General features: G+C 36.1%; 1 long non-coding RNA gene across 1 annotated transcript in view; it reads left to right on the forward strand.

Moving 5' to 3' along the window:
- Positions 1–470: 470 nt before the first annotated feature.
- LOC138697820 (uncharacterized) overlaps positions 471–26,842 on the forward strand; it is a 174,981-nt gene continuing 148,609 nt past the window's right edge. The window contains exon 1 of the long non-coding RNA XR_011331619.1: positions 471–581. This is a non-coding gene — a long non-coding RNA (uncharacterized lncRNA). The remainder of the gene's footprint in view (positions 582–26,842) is intronic.

Here is a 26,842-nt window from a genome sequence, read left to right on the forward strand (position 1 = left end):
TTACTTAAAAAGAACAGTTTATCCTATCTCTACTACGTATATCCTCAATGTTTATATACAGAAAAACAAATGCACACCCAAAGCGCATCCCTCAAAGTACACGTGCGCTATCTGTTGGTACTAGTTCAGGATATCCCTATTAAGGCCAATGTAATTCTTAGATTAAAATAGGCTACTCGTAGATAGAACATCAGTATGTTGTACCGAGGCCCGCAGTAAGTTGTTACCAAGGGAACTAAAGTAAACGCAACACCTCAGAACCCTGACCTCGGGTAAGGAAATCGGGCCCCGGCGTCTATGAGAGCTGGAATATATCAAGTAAGAGTGGCGTCAATGCGCACTTTCAGACCCACGTGCCGAGGCAGTGAAGCCGCTTCTCCCCCTGCCGACTGCTCGGGCAGGAGGCGGGGCCCAGATAATTAGCAGCGGCTGAGTGCGGTTCCGAGCAGACTTATTGGCTCTCTAGGGGAAGCCATTGTTGGCGGGTGGCGACGGGAGCGCCACGACGTCGCTGGGCGCCGGGACGACAGAGCCTCGCCCTGACACCCAAGCGCTGCGGCTATGGAGCCTTGCTGTTTCAGGTATGTTTTCACACTCTTATTATTTGCTAACTCTTACGATCGGTTTTACGTGTTGCTTTGACACTTTTGACGAGGCTCTAGCAAGCTACTGAACGAGAAAAGACTGGGTTCAAATCTCGGGGATGGTGAAAACAAGTGGCCATCTTCCTTGTGGGTCGATAGAATGACACGGAATATCGCATCTCTCAATCGCTTTCCACCGACACCGAACGTATGAAATGTAGCTGTTCCACTTCATTCAATATTCTTAACATCACACATTGGCTTGCATTCCAAGTTTATAATTAAGAGATTATTATATGTTTATTCATTTATTTATAATATTTTACGCACTAGTTTTAGAACGTATTTATGTTTATCTACTAATGTAGCCTACAAGGACAATATCCATTTACAAATTTACCACCTATTTATTTATTTAAGTAGAGAAGTCTGATAAACTGGTTAAGGAAACGTTAGGTAGGCCTATAGGCAAAATTGATGAGAAGTATGAAGGAGCAGCTGAGGTACGGTGATAAAACGCAATACAAGAGAGTTAACCAGCAAGGAAGTGCAAACAAAAACGGGTGAATTGGTGGTAAGAGAAGAATCTGATCTAGTAATGAACTTACAGTACAATGGTGAAGAAACGCTTAGTGAAAAATTTTATTAATAGGCGTAGTAAGGGAAAGAATGATCGATAGATAGCTAAGGGAGGATCGTAAAAATTAAGCGGATTGTAGGTAGATTGAATTACAGAGTATTAGGAAAGTTTTTTTTATCAGGAAGTAGTATAGCCTATAAATTTCTATAAGTGCAAGAGGGTAGAGTTTTATATGTAGACCTAACGAATTTTACAAATGAGGGAATAACATTATTAGGTAGGCCTAATGAAATTGAGATTGGAAAAGTATGTCGGTATGGAAGTGTCAAAAGTGAATGTAGGCTACATTAGGAGGATCTCACAACATGAAAGTAATACTGTAGACTGTAGTCTATTATGTTATGTCATAGTAATATTTAAAAAAAAGGTTAGACAAAAGTAGACAGCATTATGGATAGCGTTAAATAAGAGAGAATATAAGAAATAGTATCTCAGTAGTGAGTAAGAAAAAGAATGTAAAACATGTTTAGATTAGAATAATAGTCCTAAACTTAGACTAATATTAAGTAATGATGACGTAATTAGTTATAATTATATTGTTAAATAAATGTAAATGTAAGAGATAGTAATGACGACTCTGTATAGGCTAGGATAGACTAATGTAAGGTCCATCAATACATGTAATGAATTGCTGACATATATCATAGGCCTACCATATCATATGTTATATCATATCATAAGCTCATATCATAAGCTCATATCATATCATATCATATCATATCATATCATATCATATCATATCATATCATATCATATCATATCATATCATATCATATCATATCATATATAATATTTATTTATTTAGGCCTACTATTTTCAGACTATGTTTATATAGTCTACTTATTAATTATTTTTATTTATTTATTTAATTATAATCTTCACTGTTGTGGTTTAATACATCTACTAGGGGCCCTACCTCTATAAAAATTATGACATATTTCTTACTTGGTGCATAGGCCTACCTCTGGTTTTAATCTTTGAACTTTGGGTTTAGAATCCATTACTCTTTCTGGCAGTAGTGCCATATTCAGTTTTGTCTTGTTGCTGTAGCCTAGGCCTACGTGTTCTTTTCAAATGATCCTACAATAGTCTTGGAATAAGTCACCTACAAGCCTATTCTGGATGTTTTGTTTATTTCATAACAATACCATCTTTAGCAACTGACCTATAGGCCTAGTTCTCAGAAACTTCATAGGTCTAAACTTATTATCTGTTTATTCATTAAGGCATATCGATGAATGAAAAAGGCTATTAAAGCGAGATTAACTACCTTGTCTCGTAATGTGTCAATTTTCAATTCCCTTATTTAATGACCCATTATCTCTGAAACTACTGAAGATATCGTACTGAATTTTTTACGGCATGAAGATACAAGACCGCCAGCCCTATGTAAGCAAACTGACGTAGAGTTCATCGATAAATAAAAGTTATAAAACATTGAATTTCTAAAATAATGTTGATACATTTTTATGCAAAATGCCCTATTTTCTCAGGAACTATAAATTATTATAGAAGGATTAAATTTTAAATACATGTTGACAGCAACACATTAAGTGGTCTATATCTAGAGCTATAGGCCTATCTATTAGTTTGATGACAAAATATTTTAAAGAAAATAAAATAAAATCAACATCAAATCTTTTATTACAAGTTTTATTTCTTGATTAATCTGTGCTAGTTTGCTTTGAAACCTTGTATTTTTAACTTACAATTCATGTTGATTTTTCTGATAAGTCTATCATTAGGCTAAGTAATATAAAACAATATTCAATTTGTCAGTAATGATAGGTAAGTCATGTGATTGACAAATTAAATATTGTTTTATATCACTTGTGTCTTTAACCATGAAAAATTTCAGTGCAATATCTTCAGTATTTCCTGAGATAAATAGTCATAAAATAACCAAATTTAACATTGGCGGTATAGCCTATGGCAGTTAATCTCCCCTTTTCTCGACACCGAAAAGTACCAGAGGAGTGGATTAAGTAGAAGAAGAAGATCTCCTTAATATTTACGAATGAAGTATCAAATTTTATGAATTATAGGGCCTAATTGATTAAGTACAATAAGTAATATAAAAATACAAAATCGTGAAAAAATTTGTTAGCTAAACTCTTGAAATTAAGACTGTCAAAAGGCCTAACGTGGTCAAAATCTGATTTAGTAACAACAAAGGTGTGCTTAGAATTAGCTATTATTTAACAGAAGTTGAAAGAAAATTTCCTAAATATTCAACTGAAGCACAGAGAGACTAAGTATGAAACAGTAACAAAAATGTTAGTAAAGAAATGATATGATTTCTTTGGAGAGTCCACAAAAGTTACAAATTGGTCTTCCAAAAACTGAGATGAAGGAATACTGGTAAAAGGAACTGAACCTGATAATTGATTGAATGCTGTAATTATAGACCTAAGTGTTCGGCAGCTTCACGCTTCAGTCTTTTAGTTACTTCACTTGTTTAGAAACGCTTCTTTTTTTTTTCATACGTACGTTCAATGTTTTGTCATTTCTAATTATTACCACAATTCATATAAATTGTATTATTTAGAGTAGAAAAGAAGCAAATACAAAATTCAGAACAAGTTAGGCCAATATTAGTACAATTTAAGAGTGTGGTTACGAAGGAGAGGATTATGAAGAATAGAAGGATGCTAGGGAACACAACGATCAGAACAGATACGAAGTGAGAAGTAGAAGGAGAGTTTTAATCCCTTTTCTTAAAGGAGCACGTAAAAATGGACAATCCGCAAAACTTATCAAGGACAAAATTAAGATAAACAATTTGGTCTTTAGTGTAGAGGAGTGCTTAATAACGTTAAAGGAACCGATTTTAGGCTCAGAAGAAAAGGAAAGGAACAGAAAAATTTTGAAATAAAAAATCAAGAATATTGTATGCAAAGGCGAGTGTGGTGAGTGTAAGCGAGTCAAATGCAACGTGTCAAACTCAGCGAAAATTTCCGGAAAGCAGGCAGTGACGTCAACTGAAGAAGAAACAGGAGTGACGCGAACTGGTATTCAGCAAGTTCAGCAAGCTCAGCAGAACAAGACCCCAAGGCAAACGAATGGAAATAGTGGACAACAGATGGGAGCAATTCCGAAGCGGGTGAAGGAACTAAGATCTAAATCGAAGCTGACTTGAAGTAGAGTAACGCAAGTAGGAGATAGTTCAGGGAGCAGTGATGAAGGAAGAGGGGAAAACAAGGTGGAAAAACAGTATGACTTAAGGAAATGGTGTGGAGGGGAAATAAATCGTGAGAAAAGAAAATTAAGCCCTAAAAAGTAGCAATGTGGAAAAGGGAGTAGTGAAAAGTGCAAATAATTAGTAGAGATGTAGAGTGAGGGGGATTACAGTATGTTTGGTATAATGATGGGTTAGGAGCAAAGTAGAGGAAGAATTAATGAAAGAGAAGAAAAGACTAGAGGAAGAATTACAATAATAAAGTAAAAAGAAGTAATGATTCAATTGACTTGTACGAGAGGCGTGTAAAACGGGGAGGCTGCACTGTATACTAATAATGTGAAGTGCCGCCTCACTGAAAGGTATATTGCTTAAAGACAAATATATATATTCATTCATTCATTCATATAAATTGTATTAGGCTACAAATACATGTACAAAAATTAGAAATGTAGTTTGGAAATTTTAATTTGTTACAACTATTTAATGGCTTGGAAAATCTCTTTGTTGGTTCGCATTCTGTGGTCTAGAGAAAAACACTCTAGCGTTGTATTTGATTCAAACCTGCCCAACATCTAGCCTATGTATAATTTAAAAGGCGATCAATTTCTTAGCATGGCTTTCTCCGGGTGGGAAGCAAAGCTAGGAGGCTTGTACCATAGATTTATGACATGTAGACCTAAGAGAACATTGTCAATGATAGAGGGCTACAGACGAAATTTGGTGGCCATTTCGCGCCCACCTTGAATCTCGACAATGAGTAGCCAATTGCAGTACGCTTATATTCATCTAATATTTCAATTTTTGTAAAGTATGAAAGCATGCACGATTTATTAGAATTAGCTAAGTCTATAGAAACATTGTTTCGTAAGACTTTCAGATAGTAGTAGGGCCTACAAGTAAGGTAATATTTGTGTACGCACAATACGCAATAATATTACATAAAACATTAAGATCTGTCCATATTCAATAGCTTAAATTATGTAGATAGCGTACGCGTTCCCTATCCAAACGATACCTGGTTTGATTCCCGGTGTTAGCTATGCAAGAGATTTACCTTCCGTTCAGGTATTTTTGTGTTCATCACTCGTCACATGACTTTGTGTGTTCTCTCAACGGCGTTCCTGAATAGTGTTGACAACACGAGTAAGGAAGTCGCAACGATGAAAATCGAAATTAGTTAAAACCCACTGAAACAATTTCCTGAAAGTTTGTTTGTCTACGACTATAGCCTACTACAATCAGAAGCTCCTTGCTAGGAGGTTTTAAAACTGTAAATAAAAATAAAAAATTAAATTCTAACTTTAAATAAAAGACTAAGTTTTGCATGACAAGACTGAACAGACGCTTGTGCATATCTTACACGTCAGAATGAAACAGGTCAAAAGACTTTATTCTCAATGTAGGTAATGGATATGTACACATTTCGCTAGTATAAATTTATTTACTTACTTACAAATGACTTTTAGAGAACCCGAAGATTCATTGCCGCCCTCACAAATGCCCGTCATCAGTCCTATCCTGAGCAAGATTAATCCAGTCCCTATCATCATATCCCATCTCCCTCAAATCCGTTTTAATATTATCCTTCCATCTACATTTCGGCCTCTCCAAAGGTCTTTTCCTCTCAGGTCTCCCAATTAACATTCTATACGCATTTCTGGATTCACCTATACGTGCCACATGTCCTGCCCATCTCAAACGTCTGGATTTAATGTTCCTAATATGTAGGCTACAATGTGTACAGTTCTGCGTTGTTAACTTTCTCCATTCTCCCGTAACTTCATTCCTGTCAGCCCCAAATATTTTCCTAAGCACCTTATTCTTGAACACACTTAACCCTCTCTTCCTTTCTCAAAGTCAGAGTCCAAGTTTCACAACCTTGCAGAACAAACGGTAATACAGTACAGGCCTAACTGTTTGCATAAATTTTAACTTTCAGTTCTTTTGAAAGCAGACTAGATGACAAAAGCTTCTCAACCGAATAATAGCAGGCATTTCCATATTTATTCTGCGTTTAGTTCCCTCTCGAGTGTCATTGTTACTGTTAGACTAGTATAAATTTAATAAAATTGAAAATTTAATCTTTACATATCCTTAATTAATTTTGTGCTGGAATTTGGTATAAGCCTAGCGCTTCGATTTTTTTAGTAGGTTATTTTACGACGCTTTATCAACATCTTAGGTTATTTAGCGTCTGAATGAGATGAAGGTGACAATGCCGGTGAAATGAGTCCGGGGTCCAATACCGAAAGTTACCCACCATTTGCTCAGATTGGGTTGAGGGAAAACCCCGGAAAAAACCTCAACCAGGTAAGTTGCCCCGACCGGGAATCGAACCCGGGCCACCTGGTTTCGCGGCTAGACGCGCTAACCGTTACTCCACAGGTGTGGTCTAGCGCTTCGATAATACTTCTAAGATTAACAAACAATTTTTAGAATCCAAAAATAAACTTATTTTAGGGGTAATTGTAGGCTGTTTTTAAATTGGGGGCTGCAATTTATACAGAGCAAAATTTGTTTCCATGATGTATTGTACAATTTTTAAAATTTTTAAATGCTTATTTTTTATTTTAATAATAGCCTAATGAGTGTGTTAACAATTCCTGCTCTTATCAGTTTAATAGACCTATATAAATAAGAAATGTTGTTTGACAATTTTTGTCATGAACTCTAAAATTTATTTTTTTACATAAAGAATTATTAATGAAAAAATAACTTGAAATGACAAAACAGTGCAAAATGCAGAGTTTGTTAACATACTCATTATGAATAACATACAGAAGAAAGCATGTAAAATATTCAAAATTGTACAAGATACCAGGGTAACCAATTTTATCTGCACAAACTGCAACCTACAAGTTAAAACTATAATTACCCTTAACAATATTTTTTAAAAATAAAAATTGTCTGTTAATCTAAAAGCATTGCCTAATATCTATACCAAATGTCAGCACAAAATTAATGCAGGATAAGTAGAAAATCAAATTTTGAAGTTTACTGAATTTACACTAGCGAAAGGTGTACATAGGCCAACCCCATTAAAAATAATACTTATCTCTCGCCCAAACTTGTGTATTATCTACGATAATTCTTCACACCTGTATGTAAGCATCTTAGGCTTAATAAACCTCAAAATCTTTAAATAAGCCTATTCAGTAGGGTAATATAAAACAATGACTCGATGCGGTTTTGAGCTGTCTATAGACCAAGTGCAGCATTCACATAAACACAAATATAACTTGTTTGTACTAAACTAACCCCGTATAATGGAACTATTTGTAGTACAGAATTGCTTGAAATTCTTATTGTTGTTACCAGCATGTTACTTCGTGAAATAAAGTCCCTACTTTATTAGGTCTGTATCTATTTTCTTTAAATTAGCCAGAACAAAATAAAGCCAAATTAATCGGTCATACTAGGATATATACTGCGGTTAAGATTCAACTTTGACGTTGCTATGATTTTGGGTTGGAATCAGGCATGACATGAAAATTTTTCCGTTCCAGTGTTATATCCTGTACTATCTTAAATGCCATGGTGTTCCCATGTTATATACTGCCGTGCAGATTCAAGTCAAAATGTTGATTTACGATGAAAAAACTCCCTACGGATAAGATAAACTCCCAGATATAGTCTGCATAGGCTACTTCTAGACTAATTTTTAGTGCATGTGTTTATAAAATACGGAAAAGAAGTCAAATTAACTTACTTAATAAAGAAAACTGATATTGAATTAATCATAATTTCTCTGCAATGTACATAGAAAGAAAATAAATTAAAAATAGATTGATATGAGTTATCAGTAGCAAAATAGGCCTATTTCTTACCGAAAATTCAAAATACTTTACTTTTCTCCTGTTGCTAATTAGGCCTATGATCTATAGCCTAGATCTATTTAAACATTTTGATTATTTATGTCTAATTAGACATAATATCGGTTATTAACGGAGAAAAATTCGCTCCAACGCCGGCGATAGAACCTGGAACCAATTCTACGCACTAGGTGCTCTAACCACTGAATTACGTCGAGTCTCAATCCACAATCCACATACATTCATAACCAATGGTAACCATAAAATATGTATGTTTGCATTATTTTACTCAACGTGTGCTTGTATGACTATGTAAATTTTGTATTACGGTTCTTTAAATATTAGTCTGTAAAAATTGTATCAGCTTCTTTTGTTTCTGGCTAAATGAAAGAGAAGCATTGATGGCCTTAACTTCGCCAGAATAAATAAATATTATTATTATTATTATTATTATTATTATTATTATTATTACTATTATTATTATTATTATTATTATTATTATTATTATTATTATTATTATTATTATTATTATTATTATTATTATTAAAAGATAATTCTGTATGGCCAAAGAATTAAATCTTTACGTAGACATAATATGCCAAATTTTCAAAAGCCATATTACAATAAAAAATTAGCATTCGTGCCGAACATAACATAGGCTATAGCCTATTGTATTCGCCTTCTCTACATACGGAGAAATTCTTGTTACAAAATGGCAAGTGTATCAACGCCTATCACTGAAAAATCTCTCTCTCGCCTTCCGTTAAACTCTTACTAACATAATAATATGCAGACCTGAAAGCAAAATGTTCATTGATCTCAGATACAGGTATTAAGTGGTGTAAGAATTTTGTATGTAACTTAACAAAGTTATTTGATACTTTAGTGACGAATTATAATTTGAGAACTTATTTAATACAAGCGAAAAAAATAGGCTAAGGAAGATTATCGAACTAAAAAGGAAGCTTATCTAAATGAAGAGTATTCCAGTATAACGATGAGTCACGGAAAACCTGTCATCGAGGATCAGTCCACTTATCTAAGGAACATAATAGCAGAATGCTAACCCGAAATACCGGTTTGTTTGCCATATAGCGGCCAAGAAACTTATCGAAGTTTTTATATCTTCACAAAAATATGCGAACAAGAAAGGAGTTTTAAAAATAGTCAAAGTAAAATTATTCTTACTTGATTTAAATTTAAGTCAAATCTCACTTTCATTATTATGGAATTGACTTTCTTTTCCTTAATACGTAACAACAACGAAAATAAACAGTGCAATGTGAAACAAATATAATGTTCGTATAGGCTACAGTATGTCTATAATTCTCTTCATTAAGCTTACATTAAATCAAGTAGTAAATTTACTAAAATGTGCATCAAAACAATAGTGGAAATAAATGCTGGAATGCTGTAAAATAAATCTACTAACTATGAATAAGATGCCTATTGTAAGTAGACATGCCTATTTCTCTGAAGGACAAAAGCGCTTATACCGCTCTTTAACTATATCTTAAAAGGTTAAATTTACTTTGATGTCTGATAATATACTTATGCAGATACATTTTCATATTTGTCAAACATATTATAAATTAATAAAACAAATTTTATTGATTTCCATGTCTTTCTTTAGGTTACACTTAGGCCTAATTTTACATTCAATGCAATATCAACACTCGTTTCAACAGGTATTTCGTGTGCATCTTTAGCCATGACCAGTACGTGGGCTCTGTCTGGTATGCTGTGTAGGAATCTATTAGAGATAGGTTAGGCCTTTGGGTTATGTTTCTGTCTCACTATTCCTGTATCTATTCTGTATCAGAAATTATATTACTAAACATTTCCAATAATTAGTTTATTAATCCTGTGCTTCATAAAAACAGAGAACCATATATTCTCTATAGGATTCATATTTCGACTATTATCCGGGCATGAAATGTTTTGATGCCAGTGACTATTTCTCTTTCTTTACATACATACATACATACTTACATACATACATACATACATACGTACCTACATACATACATACATACATACACACATACATACATATATACATACGTACCTACATACATACATACACACATACATACATATATACATACATAAACATACATACATACATACATACATACATGCATGCATACATACATACATACATACATACATACATACATACATACATACATACATACATACATACATACATACATACATACATACATACATACATACATACATACATACATACATACATACATACATACATACATACATACACGTACGTACAAAAATTATGTACACAATAATTCTTGTCCGAAATATTAATGGACAAATTTTTTGATGGACGAAATGTTTGCTGGACTAATTTCCTTGGGCAAAATAGCTGTGGACGTGAGATAGTGGACAAATTGTCTGATGGACGTACTGCCGTGGACGTATCATCCTGGAAGCTATATCTCTTCTTTAGGCACTGACGGGGACAAGACTGTTCCAAAACGAAAGAGAGAAAGAGAAGTTACTTCTCCTTGGCCGATATTGAACTCTCGATCATCTAGTTCGTAAGCACCAACACACTAATTATAGAAGAGGATGTGAATAGTATATTGCATTTACATTAAAAAAAACACACACACACGCAAATTCCAAGTGCTTACGTACATCTTCTCAATTTGACAATGTGTTTCCAACACTACAAAAGTTAAAAATTAATTCCATTTACTACATCATATCATTCCATCGATGTTAACTTTTTGTCCCCCTATCCCGAAACATCAGAGCTGCCAACTTTAGAAATGCATTCATCGTATATATTGCGCTTAATATCAAAGTCATATCAACTCGACTAAATCTGACAAAACGCAACAAAAAAGAGAATTGACGTGACCAAAAGAAGAGAATTAGATTTAACATACTGAAATTGACTATGAAATCAGCTCAGACCCAGAAAACGACATCTGAATGGAATGAGCGGGGATAAGAATGAGAGTATTTACAAGAGCCGCACACATCTGGAAATATAACTCGAGCCATTGTGATTCTAATCTGAGTTATGCATGTACCACGTCATCTCCCGCTCCTTGGTTGTGACGTCTGTATTGTTATGGATATTACAGCTACTGCCTGCCCGCCGCCACCCGCCACCCGCCACCCGCTCACCTCGGCGAGCTGCTCTGTTTCTCGTGGGCCGACGCATCGCGACGTTCGATAAGGTGCAATCAGTCAGTGGGATTAAAGACGCGTTACATGCTAGCTGCTCTACTCAAGTCTTTCAGTAGACTATAACAATGATGAGCGTAATAATGGTCTAGTCTAATAATAATAATAATAATAATAATAATAATAATAATAATAATAATAATAATAATAATAATAATGTTATGTTTTATTTAACGACGCTCCCAACTGCCGAGGTTATGTCAGCGTCGCCGGTGTGCCGGAATTTTTGTCCCACAGGAGTTCTTTTACATGCCAGTAAATCTAAAGACATGAGCCTGTCGCATTTAAGCACACTTAAATGCCATCGACCAGGCTCGGGATCGAGCCCGCAATCTCGGGCATAGAAGACCAGCGCTATACCAAATGAGCGAACCAGACCGAATAATAATAATAATAATAATAATAATAATAATAATAATAATAATAATAATAATGTTATGTTTCATTTAACGACGCTCGCAACTGGCGAGGTTATATCAGCGTCGCCGATATGCAGGAATTTTTGTCCCGCAGGAGTTCTTTTACATGCCAGTAAATCTAAAGACATGAGCCTGTCGCATTTAAGCACACTTAAATGCCATCGACCAGGCCCGGGATCGAGCCCGCAATCTCGGGCACAGAAGACCAGCGCTATACCAACTGAGCGAACCAGATTTTTCACTGCAAACCCAGCATTCTCCAATCTTTCCTAATTTCTTCCTTCCTCTTTGTCTCCGCATATGATCCATTATCTTAATCTCGTCTATCACCTGATATAATCTTCTCCCCGAACTCTTCTCCCGTTCACCATTTCTTCAAGTTCATCTTTCAGTAGGCAGTTTCTTTTCAGCCAGTGACTCAACCAATTCCTTTTCCTCTTCCTGATCAGTTTCAGCATCATTCTTTCTTCACCCATTTTTTCCAACACAGCTTCATTTCTTGTTCTGTCTGTCCATTTCACACGCTCCATTCTTCTCCATATCCTCATTTCAAATGCTTCTAGTCGCTTCTTTTCACTTCGTCGTAATGTCCATGTTTCTGTACCATATAATGCCACACTCCACACAAAGCACTTCACTAGTCTCTTTCTTAGTTCTTTTTCCAGGGATCCGCAGAAGATGCTCCTTTTTCTATTAAAGGGGTTTTTTGCCATTTTCTATCCTCCTTTTGATTTCCTTGCAGTAGCTTAATAATATAATAATAATAATAATAATAATAATAATAATAATAATAATAATAATAATAACATAGCCTACATAGTGTTCTGCCCAAGGGCAGATCTTTCACTGCAAACCCAGCATTCTCCAATCTTTCTATTTTGTTCCTTTCTGTTTATCTCCGCATATGATCCATTATCATAATGCCGTCTATCACCTGATATAATCTTCTGCCATGAACTCTTCTCCCGATCACCATTCTTTCCAGTGCATCCTTCAGTACGCAGTTTCTTCTCAGCCAGTGACCCAACCAATTCCTCTTTCTGAATAGTTCCAGCATCATTCTTTCTTCACCCACTCTTTCCAACAAGCTTCATTTCTTGTTCTGTCTGTCCATTTCACACGCTCCATTCTACTCCATATCCACATTTCAAATGCTTCTAGTCGCTTCTCTTCACTTCGTCGCAATGTCCATGTTACTGTACCACACAATGCCACACTCCACATAAAGCACTAGTGGGTTATAGATCATGATATGTAAATAATGCCACGGACCCGCAAAGGTCCGCGGACCACCAATTGGGAAACATGGGTCTAGAATATAAAACTTTATATTTTGCCTGTTTCTATTACCATACTTTGCACTAAGTTCAAACCCGTTGACGAAAATAAATTCCTTAGCTAACTTTCTTTGGAAGACAAATAAAGCCGGGAAGTCCTTTTCATATATTTCAGGCAAGTTTTATAGCCGGGTTTAGGCCTACATTGGTGAACCTAATAATAGTGTAGTTAGTTCACTAGTAGTAGTAGTATGGAGAAGCTAAGGGCGGGTTAGCGATGACTCTTCATTATGTCGGTTCGACAATGGCCTATTGTACACCCCGAATTATGGGTTGAATGATAATGAGGTGTACCAGTCCACCGGCTGCATGAGACCCCTCACTTACTCACCCAATGGGCTCCTTAACCCCCCCCCCACCGCCTTAAGTAGGCCTACATACCGCCAAGGGGACCAGGCAGCACAGGATCCATTCCGAGAGCCCTTCTAAGGTGTCGAAGCACCCACGGATAGTTTACTATTGGTGAACAACTTACAAAACTCCTTTGGTCTGTCCACACCTGTGGAGTAACGGTCAGCGCGTCTGGCTGCGAAACCAGGTGGCCCGGGTTCGAATCCCGGTCGGGGCAAGTTACCTGGTTGAGGTTTTTCCGGGGTTTTCCCTCAACCCAATACGAGAAAATGCTGGGTAACTTTCGGTGCTGGACCCCGGACTCATTTCACCGGCATTATCACCTTCATTTCATTCAGACGCTAAATAACCTAGATGTTGGTACAGCGTCGTAAAATAACCCAATAAAATAAAATCCTTTGGTCTGCGCATGCGTCAATCTTAAAGAGTGACACAATATAGCTATTATTCACCTCCTCCTTCCTAATTGTCAGCCAGTATTATCGTGTACCGATAGCAGTGATGGGTCAGATGACTTGTCAATCAGTAGCGACAATGGTTCAGATTAATGGAGGGAAACTCCAGACTCCGCCTCCAGCACAGCGGTAAGGTTTAGTAACCTCCTACAACGGAGTTTTGCCAGTTGTAGGCCTATAGTAACTACCCTGGCTAGTTTACTGTCGCAGGCACAAGATAGTAGGTGTCTACACTTAAAAAAGTGCAGTAGTAGGGCCTATCAGTAGAGCGGGCACATGAAGAGTATGAATTCGTATCGCGGTCGTATTTCCCGATGTTCGAAAAAATTATTCCATAAAAAGTTAAGCTGAATATTTATCCTAATTAGGATATGTTCTGGTTGTTCCTATAACAAATCTTTGTCATGTCCCACAAACATTAAAGTTGTGCAAACTTTATACTGTAGTAGGTCTATCCCTTCGGTCCACCTTCTCATCGTAAAATTTCTAAATGTATCAATTGTGCAAAACAAATGTAGGGAATAAAGTATAGAACGAGTTCATTGACGCTAGACTGACCAATGGGAATGAAATTACACTGATAGTTAAAAGCATGCTGCTCGAAATTAATAAACTTAAGTGATAGATTTTTTCCTTCTACGTTCATTTGTTTCATTTGTATCGTCTCTGCTTCGATGTATCAACGATTACGTCAACAATAATTACTTACAATAATTGCACAATTAATTATTTCAAGTATAAATAGTTCACAATAAAATTTAACATGTTCAAAATTATAGATAAGCAATGATAAGAGTTCAAAATAAAGCGTTGTTAAAATCTCAAAAGTCCAGTCGTTTTTATTCCAATGAGACTTTTATCCCTATCATCTCTGCTTCAATTCGACTGTTTTTCTGGATCTGAATTTGATTCCTGGTGTACGTTGCCTCGGAAAGGAAAGGGAGTCATCTTCACAAAGAATACACGCCTGGTAATAAATGGCTATCTAGACCGAATGGGTTGACCAGGAGCGAATGGAAGGACGCTATTAAGATGACTGCCAATGTATTTCCAATACGCGCTCTACCAGGTAGAGTCTGTGTGATGTATCTTGTCTCACTGTGAAAAGAGAGAGAAAGGAGATATGTCGTACTTCGTCTGTATTGTTATGGCAATGGGGATGCCGTCCATTCATCCAGTGGCGGAAGGGACCAATTGATAAATTCTGTAGCGCAAAATAAAATAACAAAATATCTCTCTTCGTACTGTATAGTTCCGTCACTGAGCTTGTCTTTCAAGAAACTGAGTTCCGGTAGCCTGTACAATGACAAGGTTTTGAAAGGAATCCTGAAAATTTACAACCCTCCTATAATCTCCACCCTCATTTGAAGGGACTTGGTTTTATTGCTACTGAGACAAGATAAACCTTACCAGGTATAGATCTCAGAATGGAACCACTGCCGACATTGTCGGAGTGAGAAAGAAACACTTGCTCACATTCTGGGAGCCTGCCCTCATGGAGAACTACTGAGGAATAGTCGTCACCACAAGATTCTATCCCTCCTAGCATCGGCGCTAAGAGGAAAAAACTACCAAGTAGAGGAGGAGGTCCATGGTTTGTCTGCAAATGAGTCTTCAAGGCGCATTGACGTCATCGCTATCCCGATAAGATCAATAAGCGGATTCATAATTGATCCAACTGTAAGGATGGAAACACACGAAAATCAACTTGCTGAGGTACATCAGGAAAAATGCTATACCATACTATAAGGAAAAATATCATCTAACGTCGATCGAAGTTATTTGATTACTGATTGGGGCTAGAGGAACCATTTTTGCAAGCAGTTTGGTCTAGGACAAACTCTTGTCACTGAAGTATCTCTGTCTGCAGTGAAGGGATCTATAAAAAGTCTAACAAACCACCCCTACGCTTAAATACATAGTCTGTCTTCCTTCCTATGGCGACCTGCTCATTTAAGTTGGGTTAGGGTTATTTTACGACGCTGTATCAACATCTAGGTTATTTAGCGTCTGAATGAATGAAGGTGATAATGCCGGTGAAATGAGTCCGGGGTCCAGCACCGAAAGTTACCCAGCATTTGCTCGTATTGGGTTGAGGGAAAACCCCGGAAAAAACCTCAACCAGGTAACTTACCCCGACCGGGATTCGAACCCGGGCCACCTGGTTTCGCAGCCAGACGCGCTGACCGTTACTCCACAGGTGTGGACTTTAAGTTGGGTCCTGCAACTAATGCTGAATAGATGACTGCGATCACCTGGTAACAAACAGATACTAGAAAGATTTGATGTTTCTTCTAGAATTAATGATGATGTGTGTAATCGTTTTCAATTATTTGTAATTGTGTTATTTCCTTTTCTTTTCCTTCTTCATTGTTTTCTCTTTTTTTTCGTTATAATTATTTAGATTATCATTTATTTAAAAAAAATATGGTAAGCTTTGTCTTATAGGTAGCCTCCACTTGGAGAAAGCTGAATAAATAAAAAGTTAATTCAAAATAAAAAAAATAACCTTAGAAATACAGTTGTTCGCATTGGAATTATCTTGCAGAATGCATTTCGTCATAATAGTTATCCTAAGGTAATTTAATGTTGCTTTTTAAACTCATGTTTGCTGTCGACCTCCGGTCTCCAAATAATTATCATGACAACAAACATTCGTTAAGCTCAATTAAATTGCCGAAAAAGTATCAGCACTTGTAGTAGACAATTATAAAAAGTAAAAACACACATTACTCCCTACAAGTAGAGCACTAAATTGGCGAGCTAGTGTTCACATTGATGTAGCAAGAGTGTTATACCACAGTCTAGTATATAGCCTACAGTCGCGAAGCTTGGGGTGATTTTTTGCATTTCTCGCGATAGTTGCTAGCCGCTTGGAGCGCTGTGTATAGTAGGAACAATAGATTGTGTCACTGCCATCGTAATCTATTACAGGCCGTAAGACAGACCATGTGACTCGCTTAATCCGATCACGAAGGGCGGCGTTTCAACCATATAAATTAATTGGAATGCATAAAAAGTAACATACAGTATATTTCTCTAAAATGTAGTGTAATTGCATTAATAAAATTTAAAACAATGATTAGGAGACACTTCAGACATAATTCCTTGCGAGTTAAGGTGTAATATTATTTTTGGTGTGAAAATTACGTTGTTCGTATGTGTAAAAGGCCTAGACTTACCTGCCTTTATTTCGATTAAATATTGCGAAATTATTGTACATTCATTTATGCACGATTCAATAATTTTCAGTTGCACCGCACGAATATTTAGATATGTTGAAATTATAGGTTATGTTTACTGTCCCAGTTGCCCCTTTCTGTCTAATTTTAGTGATCTCCAGTGCCCTGCCATTCATATGGAAATATTATAGGTTATGTTTACTATATCTTATATTCCTAAATTCGCAATTATACATTATAATTAAGCATAATGTCATGTATGATACTTCGCACATTCAATTTGTCTGTATTTTAATACTACAATTGAGTATTGAATTATTGTATTTATCTACTACCTAAGAGACGAAGTAACAATCGTACGTACACTAATTTCATAAGAGTGGTATGATAAATTTTCTGTCTTTATCAAGGAAGGTAGATGTGCTATATTAAAATCACAATATAAATTCTTTTTTATTGTACCTCAAAATAGCTTCCATTCTAAACTTAAAATGTTGATGCGAAAAGATTATGTTACATGTAAAATTCTCTTCACATTAAAATAACACAGTTTTGTAATTATTTCTCCAACATATTATGCAACAAGAAGTAAAGGGAACTTATGGACACATTACACTAAATAAAACTTAGCTATGGTACACAATAAAGTTACAATATAATAATTCACTGAGCTCCATACACTGAAATAGAAAACCCGAACATACATTACGGCCTGGTCTAGATCGAAAAAGCATTGACTGTGCCGTATTTCGCTTTGTTGTGAACAGTTGTGTAAATTGTGAAATGTTCGTTATCGGTTGTAATAACTGTAAATGGCTAAAATACAATAATTTGAGTAATAATATGGGACAAGGAGATGTTTGTTGCACTATAAATTCTAAGAAAAAGAGGTCAGAGTTATCCTTCCGAAAGATCCAGGAAGATGAGTTTATAAATTATAATATATACTTTATGAAAATAAAATATAAACCTTATGTATTTCGTATTTCAATAGTGGAAGGAAGGTGTTAATTTTTCAAAAGAACAAGATATCAAAAGTACAATACATTTTATCGTCTGCTAGGGAAAGAGTCTGTGATGAGGCGATAGAAGCGATCCTGGTGGCTAGCAACTATCTATGGATGCATATTTCAACTGTCTATGTTTGCATATTTAATAAGTATTGAGCTTCGCAACTGTATATACTAAACTGTGGTTATACTTTGATTAAAAATACTTTATGATCGTCAGCTTATGCATCTTGATAACAATGTTGCCGTACATTTAACTATTCCGATACTTGCCGCGTACACGATCTGCCGGTGTGTTTCGAAACTAAACAAACGCCATGCCGCGAAAACAAAATTACAAAATAAACACAGGTAATAAAATAATAAAACAATAGCAACAACAATAAAAACAAATAGTTTCAACAGTTAATTAAACTACAACAGCACCAATAATAATTAATTATAGTAGGCCTATAACAAAACAGAACACTCTCGTTTACATTAGCTGGGAACTGGTATATGCACAAGCATTGACTTGTGATTCCTGCAGAAGAAATAGAAATGCAAACAAGCGTGGCTTTGTTCACAAAATGAACCGGCAACAACGTTACTACCTTCAACTCAGAACGGGCCGTGATTTGCTGTTGCCATAAAAATCGTGGGAACTTTCTGTGAACATACTCCCGGTGTAATCAAAAAGTAGGCCTAATTGAATTGGATTTTTATCAAAGTGCTTAAGTCATCATTTTTTTAATTTTCACTTTTATCGTAGTTTCGAAAGTACAGTAATGGCAAAAAAAAAAAAACCAAACCGATCCTTGTAGCTGATATCAGAGCCTTGTTCACTCCAGAGCATGATAGACTGGTAACTAAGACTTTCGTGGTTCGAATCCTGCCTGGAAAGGAAGCTTTTTTTGTTCCTTATTCAAATTTATTCCCAATAGAAAATGTTACATTTTTCTACGGAAAATGTCGTAAGTGCGGGATATAGTATATCAGATAAGAAAGTAGGTCTGAACCTCTGGTTTTGTATAGTAGCATTTACTGTAGGTATGTAAACATTCAGTTTTTCATTAATGAAGGTTAATAAAGAAAATATTCTATAACCAAATTCGACTTAACTCCGATCTGAAATATTGGTAATGCCACCACGACTGAGACCTTGGTTGAGTAAGTGGAAACAAGTCGATTAAAAATCTTACTTATCCTCAGTCTTCTCTATCGTAAATGAATCCTCCGACGTACGAAAATTGAGGTGTACAAATTGAAAACGTGAATGTCGAAACTTGCATGTCGAGATATCGTGATTCTGCAATGTGGTATCGATTCAGCATGCATGTCTCTTTTCTCTTCCGATGAAGTCTCACTGTAGTGCTCTTCATAGCCTCCCGTAAGCGCAATGCGTAACATTCGTTGGCGATCTGATAGCTACCAGTCTAGAGATGAACAACGATCGAGAAAGCAAGACTAACAGCGCCTGTAAAGCCGAAAATCCGCACGACAATTTGTATACGTCGCGTCGTTGACGTAAAGACTGCTTGTGTGTATTTCGAGACGTCGAGAAGTCCCGAACGTCAAGCAGCCTTGAATCGTCACAGTTGTTTATATATATGACTGAACTTTTATCTACTTTAGCAACGGTTATAGGATGTATAAACAATTAAGTGGCCTATTGAAGCATCATCCCTACCTTTCAGTGTATAATAATCCGCTCCCCAGTCTATATTTAATTACTAAGCCCTTATTAAAAGGCTAGGAACCAGTGGCGGTTCCTCGGGGGGAGGAAAGGGAGGAACGTCCTCCTCACATGTTTCTTCTTTTGAAATTAAATACCAAATAAAATATATGCCTTGAAATTCAAGGATGATTCGATAATTTTTAAGTTCACAGCTGTAAAAAAAAAAAAAAACTCGGTTGATCGAGTTTCAAACGATTCGCGCTCATGTGCTGCTAGAAAACTGTGAGAAAGATGCGAGATTGTTTGTGCGGAGGAAAGTCAATCTATTCCTCCTTTACTGGAGTTAGCACACATAGACAACAGCGCTCTAGCGGCCAGAGAAAGAAGCAGAGTTTTAAGGCGAGTAAATGAACGGAAAGGGAGGAGATCCTCCTCTGAATCAGCACATGGGCGGGAAATAGAAACCGACTGGTCGCGCAGCAAGCTCGCTACCGCTGCCATCTAACGATCTTGCATTCAACCAGACTATAACACATCTAGGAGGAGGCACAATAAAAACAGCTTTAACGCAACGCTTTGAAAGATACCATAATATAAACTTTTTAAAATTATAAGTCAAAAATATTATTCATTGCAGTTTATATATGCTACTATTCATGGTTTGAAACTTTCAAGGATATTTGATATTTAAAGTCGGGTTTATATAAAACAAAGAGGAAGTATTTCTACGTTAGTATCGCAGATCTTTTAGGCCCCTGAAATTCACTTCCATTCATTGTGTACTAGACAGGGCAACAGCCAAGTTGTCAGTTTTGTACAAATATATTTGAAATTGAACGTAGGTACTCCAGACTACATTATTTTTAACATAAAAAATTGGCCACCGGCAACTTTGAACAATAATGGTAGTATGACTTTATAAGAACTGACATTCTTCAAAGCATGTGATACTAAACTTGTAAAATGTACATGTGGCAACACAGACCACGTGGGTGGGTGCAATGTTCTCGCTTTCCTCAGATTATTTCCCAATCCCATTTCCGTGGTTCCGAATATGTGTTTGTAGCTAGTCTCTTCTAGCACGTGTGATGCTGTAGTGTGCTCGAAAAATGCTGCGAGGTGAATTTCCTTGTAATTGTTAATTTGTGCAATTATTCAACAATGAATAAAGGTGAAAACACATATATTTTGGACAATTTAGGAAACTCGGTTTACAAGAACAGATTATTGCTATACAGAAGGGAAGGCCAACCTCAACACTACCTATAGTCTTATATGTATGCATGTAGGCTAATTTGTAGCATGTTTCATCCAAGAAGGTGTCATTTCGTCCTGTTACCTTCTTTCCTCCTCTTAAAAAAATACGCAGGAGCCGCCACTGCTAGGAACTTTCTTTTCATATGTTTGAGATCAAGTGTGCAATCTCAAGTAAAAAGATATTAACGTTAGGCTATGTTTTATGTTTCTTAGAAATGCAAATTTATTTGAGAATTGTTTTTTTTTTCTATTTATATAACCATATCATATAACAGAACCAGAACATTTTGATAACTAAGATAAAGTTCTGTTTTGTCTTTTTGTATCATTTAAACATTTATAATGCCATTTATTTCAATGATGTATGCTATTCAAAGTTACGAAATCTTTCCACGCCGACCAAATGCTATTTCGAGAATGATGAGCAAGACTCGAAGCGCACGAGAATGACGAGCCGAGATTCGAAAGACAAATGCAACGAACACAGCGAGCGAGAGCGGCAGTTAGTTTTGTTCATCTCTATACCAGACTGTGTCTGACCCAAACGATCGTAAAGGCGATCCGTCAGCTACCAGACATTGCTAGGGAAATGAATCATAGAAAAGTAGTTTCCCGTTGCTTTCCATATCTGGATGTTTATAATAATGCCCTCGAAATGAGTCCGAGAAAAGAATCAAATGCCGAAAGTTATGCAGTATTTACTCGAAGGGTTGAGGAATAATCCGTGAAAAATTTCAACCAGATAAATTCTCCAAACCAGGATTCAATCTCAGGCCCGCGACTATTGCAGTCAGACAGCATGCTGGCCACTACTTCAAGCAATGGACATTTGGTGTATAAAATAGCAATAAAATTATCACACAGTCTTTTTTTTAGACATAAGATTTTCTAATTCATTAATATGCCAAACAGGTTTTGTTTACGTAAATACTCAAAAGAAATATAAATAATTGAAGAACATAAAACACAACCAGTTATTATTGAATTAAAATTTAAATGAAAGTATTAAGAATAAAATAAATGTATGATATTACCTTCGTGTGTAGAACCCAGAAGTGGACCAAACGTGACGAGTTTATTTCCATTTTTAAATTCTCTTCTTGTTGGCTTGACCTTCTCATGCAATAAAATCACGACTGCAGGAGATTCCCTTTGAAATTACTGCATTCGCCTGAAATTATAAAGCCTTTGTTTTAATTCAGCTCATTCGTTTGAGTGATGTATAAAACATAGCCTACAATAAATCACACCGCATATTCTCTCAGTCGAGAGGTCTGTTGTTCAATCCCCAGTATCAGTCACTTAAACAGTAAATTTATAATTACGTCGCACACAAAACAGTCTCTGTAACATATTCCAACATCTCGAGATGTTCCACTATAGGAGGCCTACTGCGTAGCCAAGACTTCCAGTGACGTAAGTTTTACTACAGACTACTAAAATAATGTCTTAAGGGATAGTGAACCGTTTTACACACTTTATTCTCTCCACATCTCAGACTGTTGGCTGTATAGGGTGGAACTGATATAGCGTTTCAGATTTTCAGAGCGAATAGCTCATGTTGTATGTAACAAAAAACTATAATATCATATTGGTGGAAAGTTAATAGTTTTTTCAGAAAAAATCTTTTCTCCCAAATGTTTAACAACCTCTTATTGGGTAACTATTGCGAGTAGGATCGTGATTTTTGTCAATATCGATAGGAAATCTAATAAAGAATAATATATCTCTCCGGCGTATTTCAATAGCGTCGACGGTTTTCGTGTAAATTTAATTTTAAAAACATCTCAATTCAAGCTATTGCATGATGCGAGCAAATTGCAACGTCTTGGCAGAGAGCAGCTCACCTACCGAGACACACCGAGTTCATTGACCTCTTACATCTGTATCACGAGTAGAGTGTGTTAGCGGCGATGTTTCCAGACTGCTGAAACTTCAAACTTAATTTTCTAATTAACCGTGCATTTAATCACAAAACGTAATACAGGTTTTTCTATTCATTTACGTGTACTCTATCGTCCCTTTCAATCTGCAGGTTATTTCATTTCCACCCTATATATTTGAGGTTTAGACCAGCACGTGAAAGAAACATAAAAAACACGTTCGTTGAACGATCGCAAGAATTTTTTTTTTTTTTTTCGTTCTGATTGTCCCATAAAATGTGCATGAAGAAAGTCTAAATTAAACTTTGTTTCCAGTATGAAGGATAGGTTGAGCGGAGAAAAATTCTTTCCGGCACAGAGATCCGAACCCAGGTTTTCAGATCTACCTACTGACGCTTTGTCCACTAAGCCACACCGGATTCCAGTTCCGGTGCTGGATTGAATCCTCTCAGTTTAAGTTCCACAAAGAAAACTCAGCTCGAACTCCTCGCGCCGCGCATGCAATACCCCTCTTACCCCCCTGCAGTAGTCTTGAGAGCATGCTTGGAACGGGAGCATACGTCATCTGCGCGAGACAGTCACGCCCGCTGGTTTCTGCGCACTGAGTTTTTCTTGTTGGATGCCTATAGTTTCCCTTTAGCGGCCAACCCTCATGCACTGTATCACAGATGTGTGACAGTGGCACAATGTCCAACACACTATGTACAGAGATGCATTCATTACGAGTGACTAAGTGGCCGGGATCCAACAGAATGAGCCCCGTCTTAAATCACTAAGTGATTATTTACGCATATCATATTATTGTGATGTGCCGAAGCAGACCTACGTATGATATTTCCGTGAATTTTTCTCCGCTCCGCCCAGCCTTCATCATATGCTAATGCAGAATTCATGCACGGATGATTTCATTGTAGTATCATTCAGACCACATGGCTAGGAAAGAATTCATGAATGTTCGGTGTTAGTACAACATCCCTTCAATAGTGCAATCGTTAAGAGCAGTGGGAAGTGATTAGGGTAAAAAAATAATGATGTTTATTTTTTTTAATCCAGAAATCTTTACTTAACAAGTAATTATGCATTGTCTTTTCTTGATTTCGGACATTTAAATCCTTGAAAACTGGTTTCCAAAAGTGGCGTCCTGGCTGCTACATCAATTGTCAAACTTTTGTTCTTCGCTTTTCCCAGTAACTTGTGATTTTTCATCTTCAGGTACACTTACTGTATCTGAGAAACTATTTAGCATATAAGCACAGTCTACTATATACAGTCGCGAAGCTTGAGGTGATTTTTTGCAAATCTCGTGATAAAGCGCTCCAAGCGGTTAGCAACTAGAAACAACAGACTGTCCACGGTCGACTTTGGACTGTGTCGTATTTCCATTGAGTGCCAGCTCGTTGCGTATTTCACATTGATGCTTGTGAAATGTTCGTTACTGGTTGTAATGAAAATGTTAATGGCTAAAATACAATAATTGGAATAATATTTTACTAGAGACGTAGAAAAATTAAGTTTGTTTTAATGAAATTTATTGATCACGTTTTATTTTCAATTCTGGTGGGATTATTATTGCTTAGGCCTACTTTTTTTTCAAAGGATATGTTTTTAATTATAGCTGTTAATTTTGTTTTTATTAATTTTATTTGTTACTTTACTAGAGACGTAGAAAAAGTCTGTTACAATAAAATTTATTGATCACGTTTTATTTCCAATTCTGGTGTGATTATTATTGCTTAACCTCATCCCACTTTGTTAACTATGTAAGCCCACACTACAAGTACCGATACACGTAAGTTACTCCATTAATTCATATTTCCATTATTATTGTTGTAAAGGGAAATGCAAATTAATATTTATTGGTTTCATAGTTAATTATCGCTATAATCTTGAATGAGTGAAGCGATTTTAGTAAATTTCAGTTCGTTTTGCACAAACCAAAATAATATTAACCTATTTCTTGCAGGTATCTTCGAGTTTATGGTGGAATTTAATATACTTCATTAAAATAATAAATTAACTTTATGCATTTAATATTTACATAATGGAAGGAAGGTGTTAATATTTCTAAAAGAACACAACGAAAGTGTAACATATTTTGTCGTCTACTAGGAGAGAGATCTGCGATGATGAGGCGATAGTAGCGATCCTAGTGGTGGGCAACTACCCATGTTTGCATTTTTAGTACATATTGAGCTTCGCGACTGTATATAGTAGTAGACTGTGATATAAGGCTGATTTTTTTTTGTGCATGTGCATTGTATGGAGGAGTTAATGAGAGGTTCACAATTTTTAGCCAAATTCGATTATTCACTTACATAAAAAAATGCACACAACAATTCATTAAAGCAGATTACGTTCAGGTGATCGACTCAGTCTCCTTTAAGCTACGCTACAACGCGGTCGATCACCTGAACCAGCCGTCGTGGTAAAGTCACTGAAGATGGAGAAGCAGTCTCCGAAACATGTCCGAATTTTATTAATTTTAATAATTATTTTATTCTAATAGTGTTGATACAACTGTGATATATATTTTGTACGTTTCTTATTGAAGGCCTATATTGAAATTAAGAAAAAGAAAATAGGAAAAGGTGACTAAATAATTTGCTTAATTTTTTTCTTAAATTTATTAAACTCAAAATAATCTAGATCATGATTTATTATCAAAACAGAGTTGTATAACCTTGACCCGTAACTCTGGCTACGATTTATTCCATTGGTTGTGTAACATTTAGGTTCAGCTAAAGAACATGTCAGATTTCTTCTGGTAGGATAAATAGCAGCCGCGGCGAAAATGCGACTCACGAGCACATTGTGACTCGCAGTGCTTTTCTCTCGCTTCCTATCTCCCCCAACCCCCACCCTCTCACTCACTGGAGTCAAACTCCGTTCCATGTATATTTGTCTCTGACCTACGAGTGGCGTATCATCGCAATGTCTCTTTCGAAACCATGTACCTCTATAAAAAACGAAAGTTTCAAGTAGGATGGGAGGATGCATTCTTTTGCTTACAATATGATGAAAATATTAAATGTATGATTTGTTCACAAATATTACTAGGAAAACGGTTGTATAACATAAAACGGCATTATAAGTTACTACATGTTACTGATGAAACATTAAAAGGTTAAGTGTTATTATTATTATTATTATTATTATTATTATTATTATTATTATTATTATTATTATCATCATCATCATCATCATCTCTATACGTCGATTCTTTTACAGCACATGTACGAATAATGCGGTTAGATTTTCAATTTCAACTCACAGATTTACAATGTGACGTTAAATGAAAGCTAGATGTAAGGACTTGACACATATTGAACTTTTCAAATCTTTGGAAAAAAATAAATATTTGAAGCTTCGTTCTTTCGCTTGCTCTGTTGAAGCCATGTTCGCTGTAACTTACGTTTGTGAAAAATTATTTTCAACAATGAAAATAGTAAAAATCAAATTTAGATCACGACTGACAGACAAATACCTTCGTGATCAACTCCGATTGGCAGTAAGTGACATAATTCCTGATTTTGAAACTTTGTCGCAGAGACATTCTGAAGACAGTTAATTTTAGGTTGTGATAATGTGTCCTATGTTTTCTTGTTCATTTCTTTCTTCGTTACACGTCCTAAACATTAACTTCCCCTTCGGTTGTCCGCCTCCCTCCATAGGTGCTATGCACGTTGCAGCTTACACAGTGGCTCGGCGCACCATGGCCTTTTCGCCACGGTTGGCCTATGTTGTTCTCTTATATGAAACATTCCATAAAGTGTTTTGGCAAAGCCATTGATTTCAACCACAATACAATCAATCAATTTGAGAGAGCAGTGTATGATGATGATGATGATAATA

Source organism: Periplaneta americana, chromosome 4, assembly GCF_040183065.1.
Source record: "Periplaneta americana isolate PAMFEO1 chromosome 4, P.americana_PAMFEO1_priV1, whole genome shotgun sequence".
Classification (NCBI taxonomy): Eukaryota; Metazoa; Arthropoda; class Insecta; order Blattodea; family Blattidae; genus Periplaneta; species Periplaneta americana.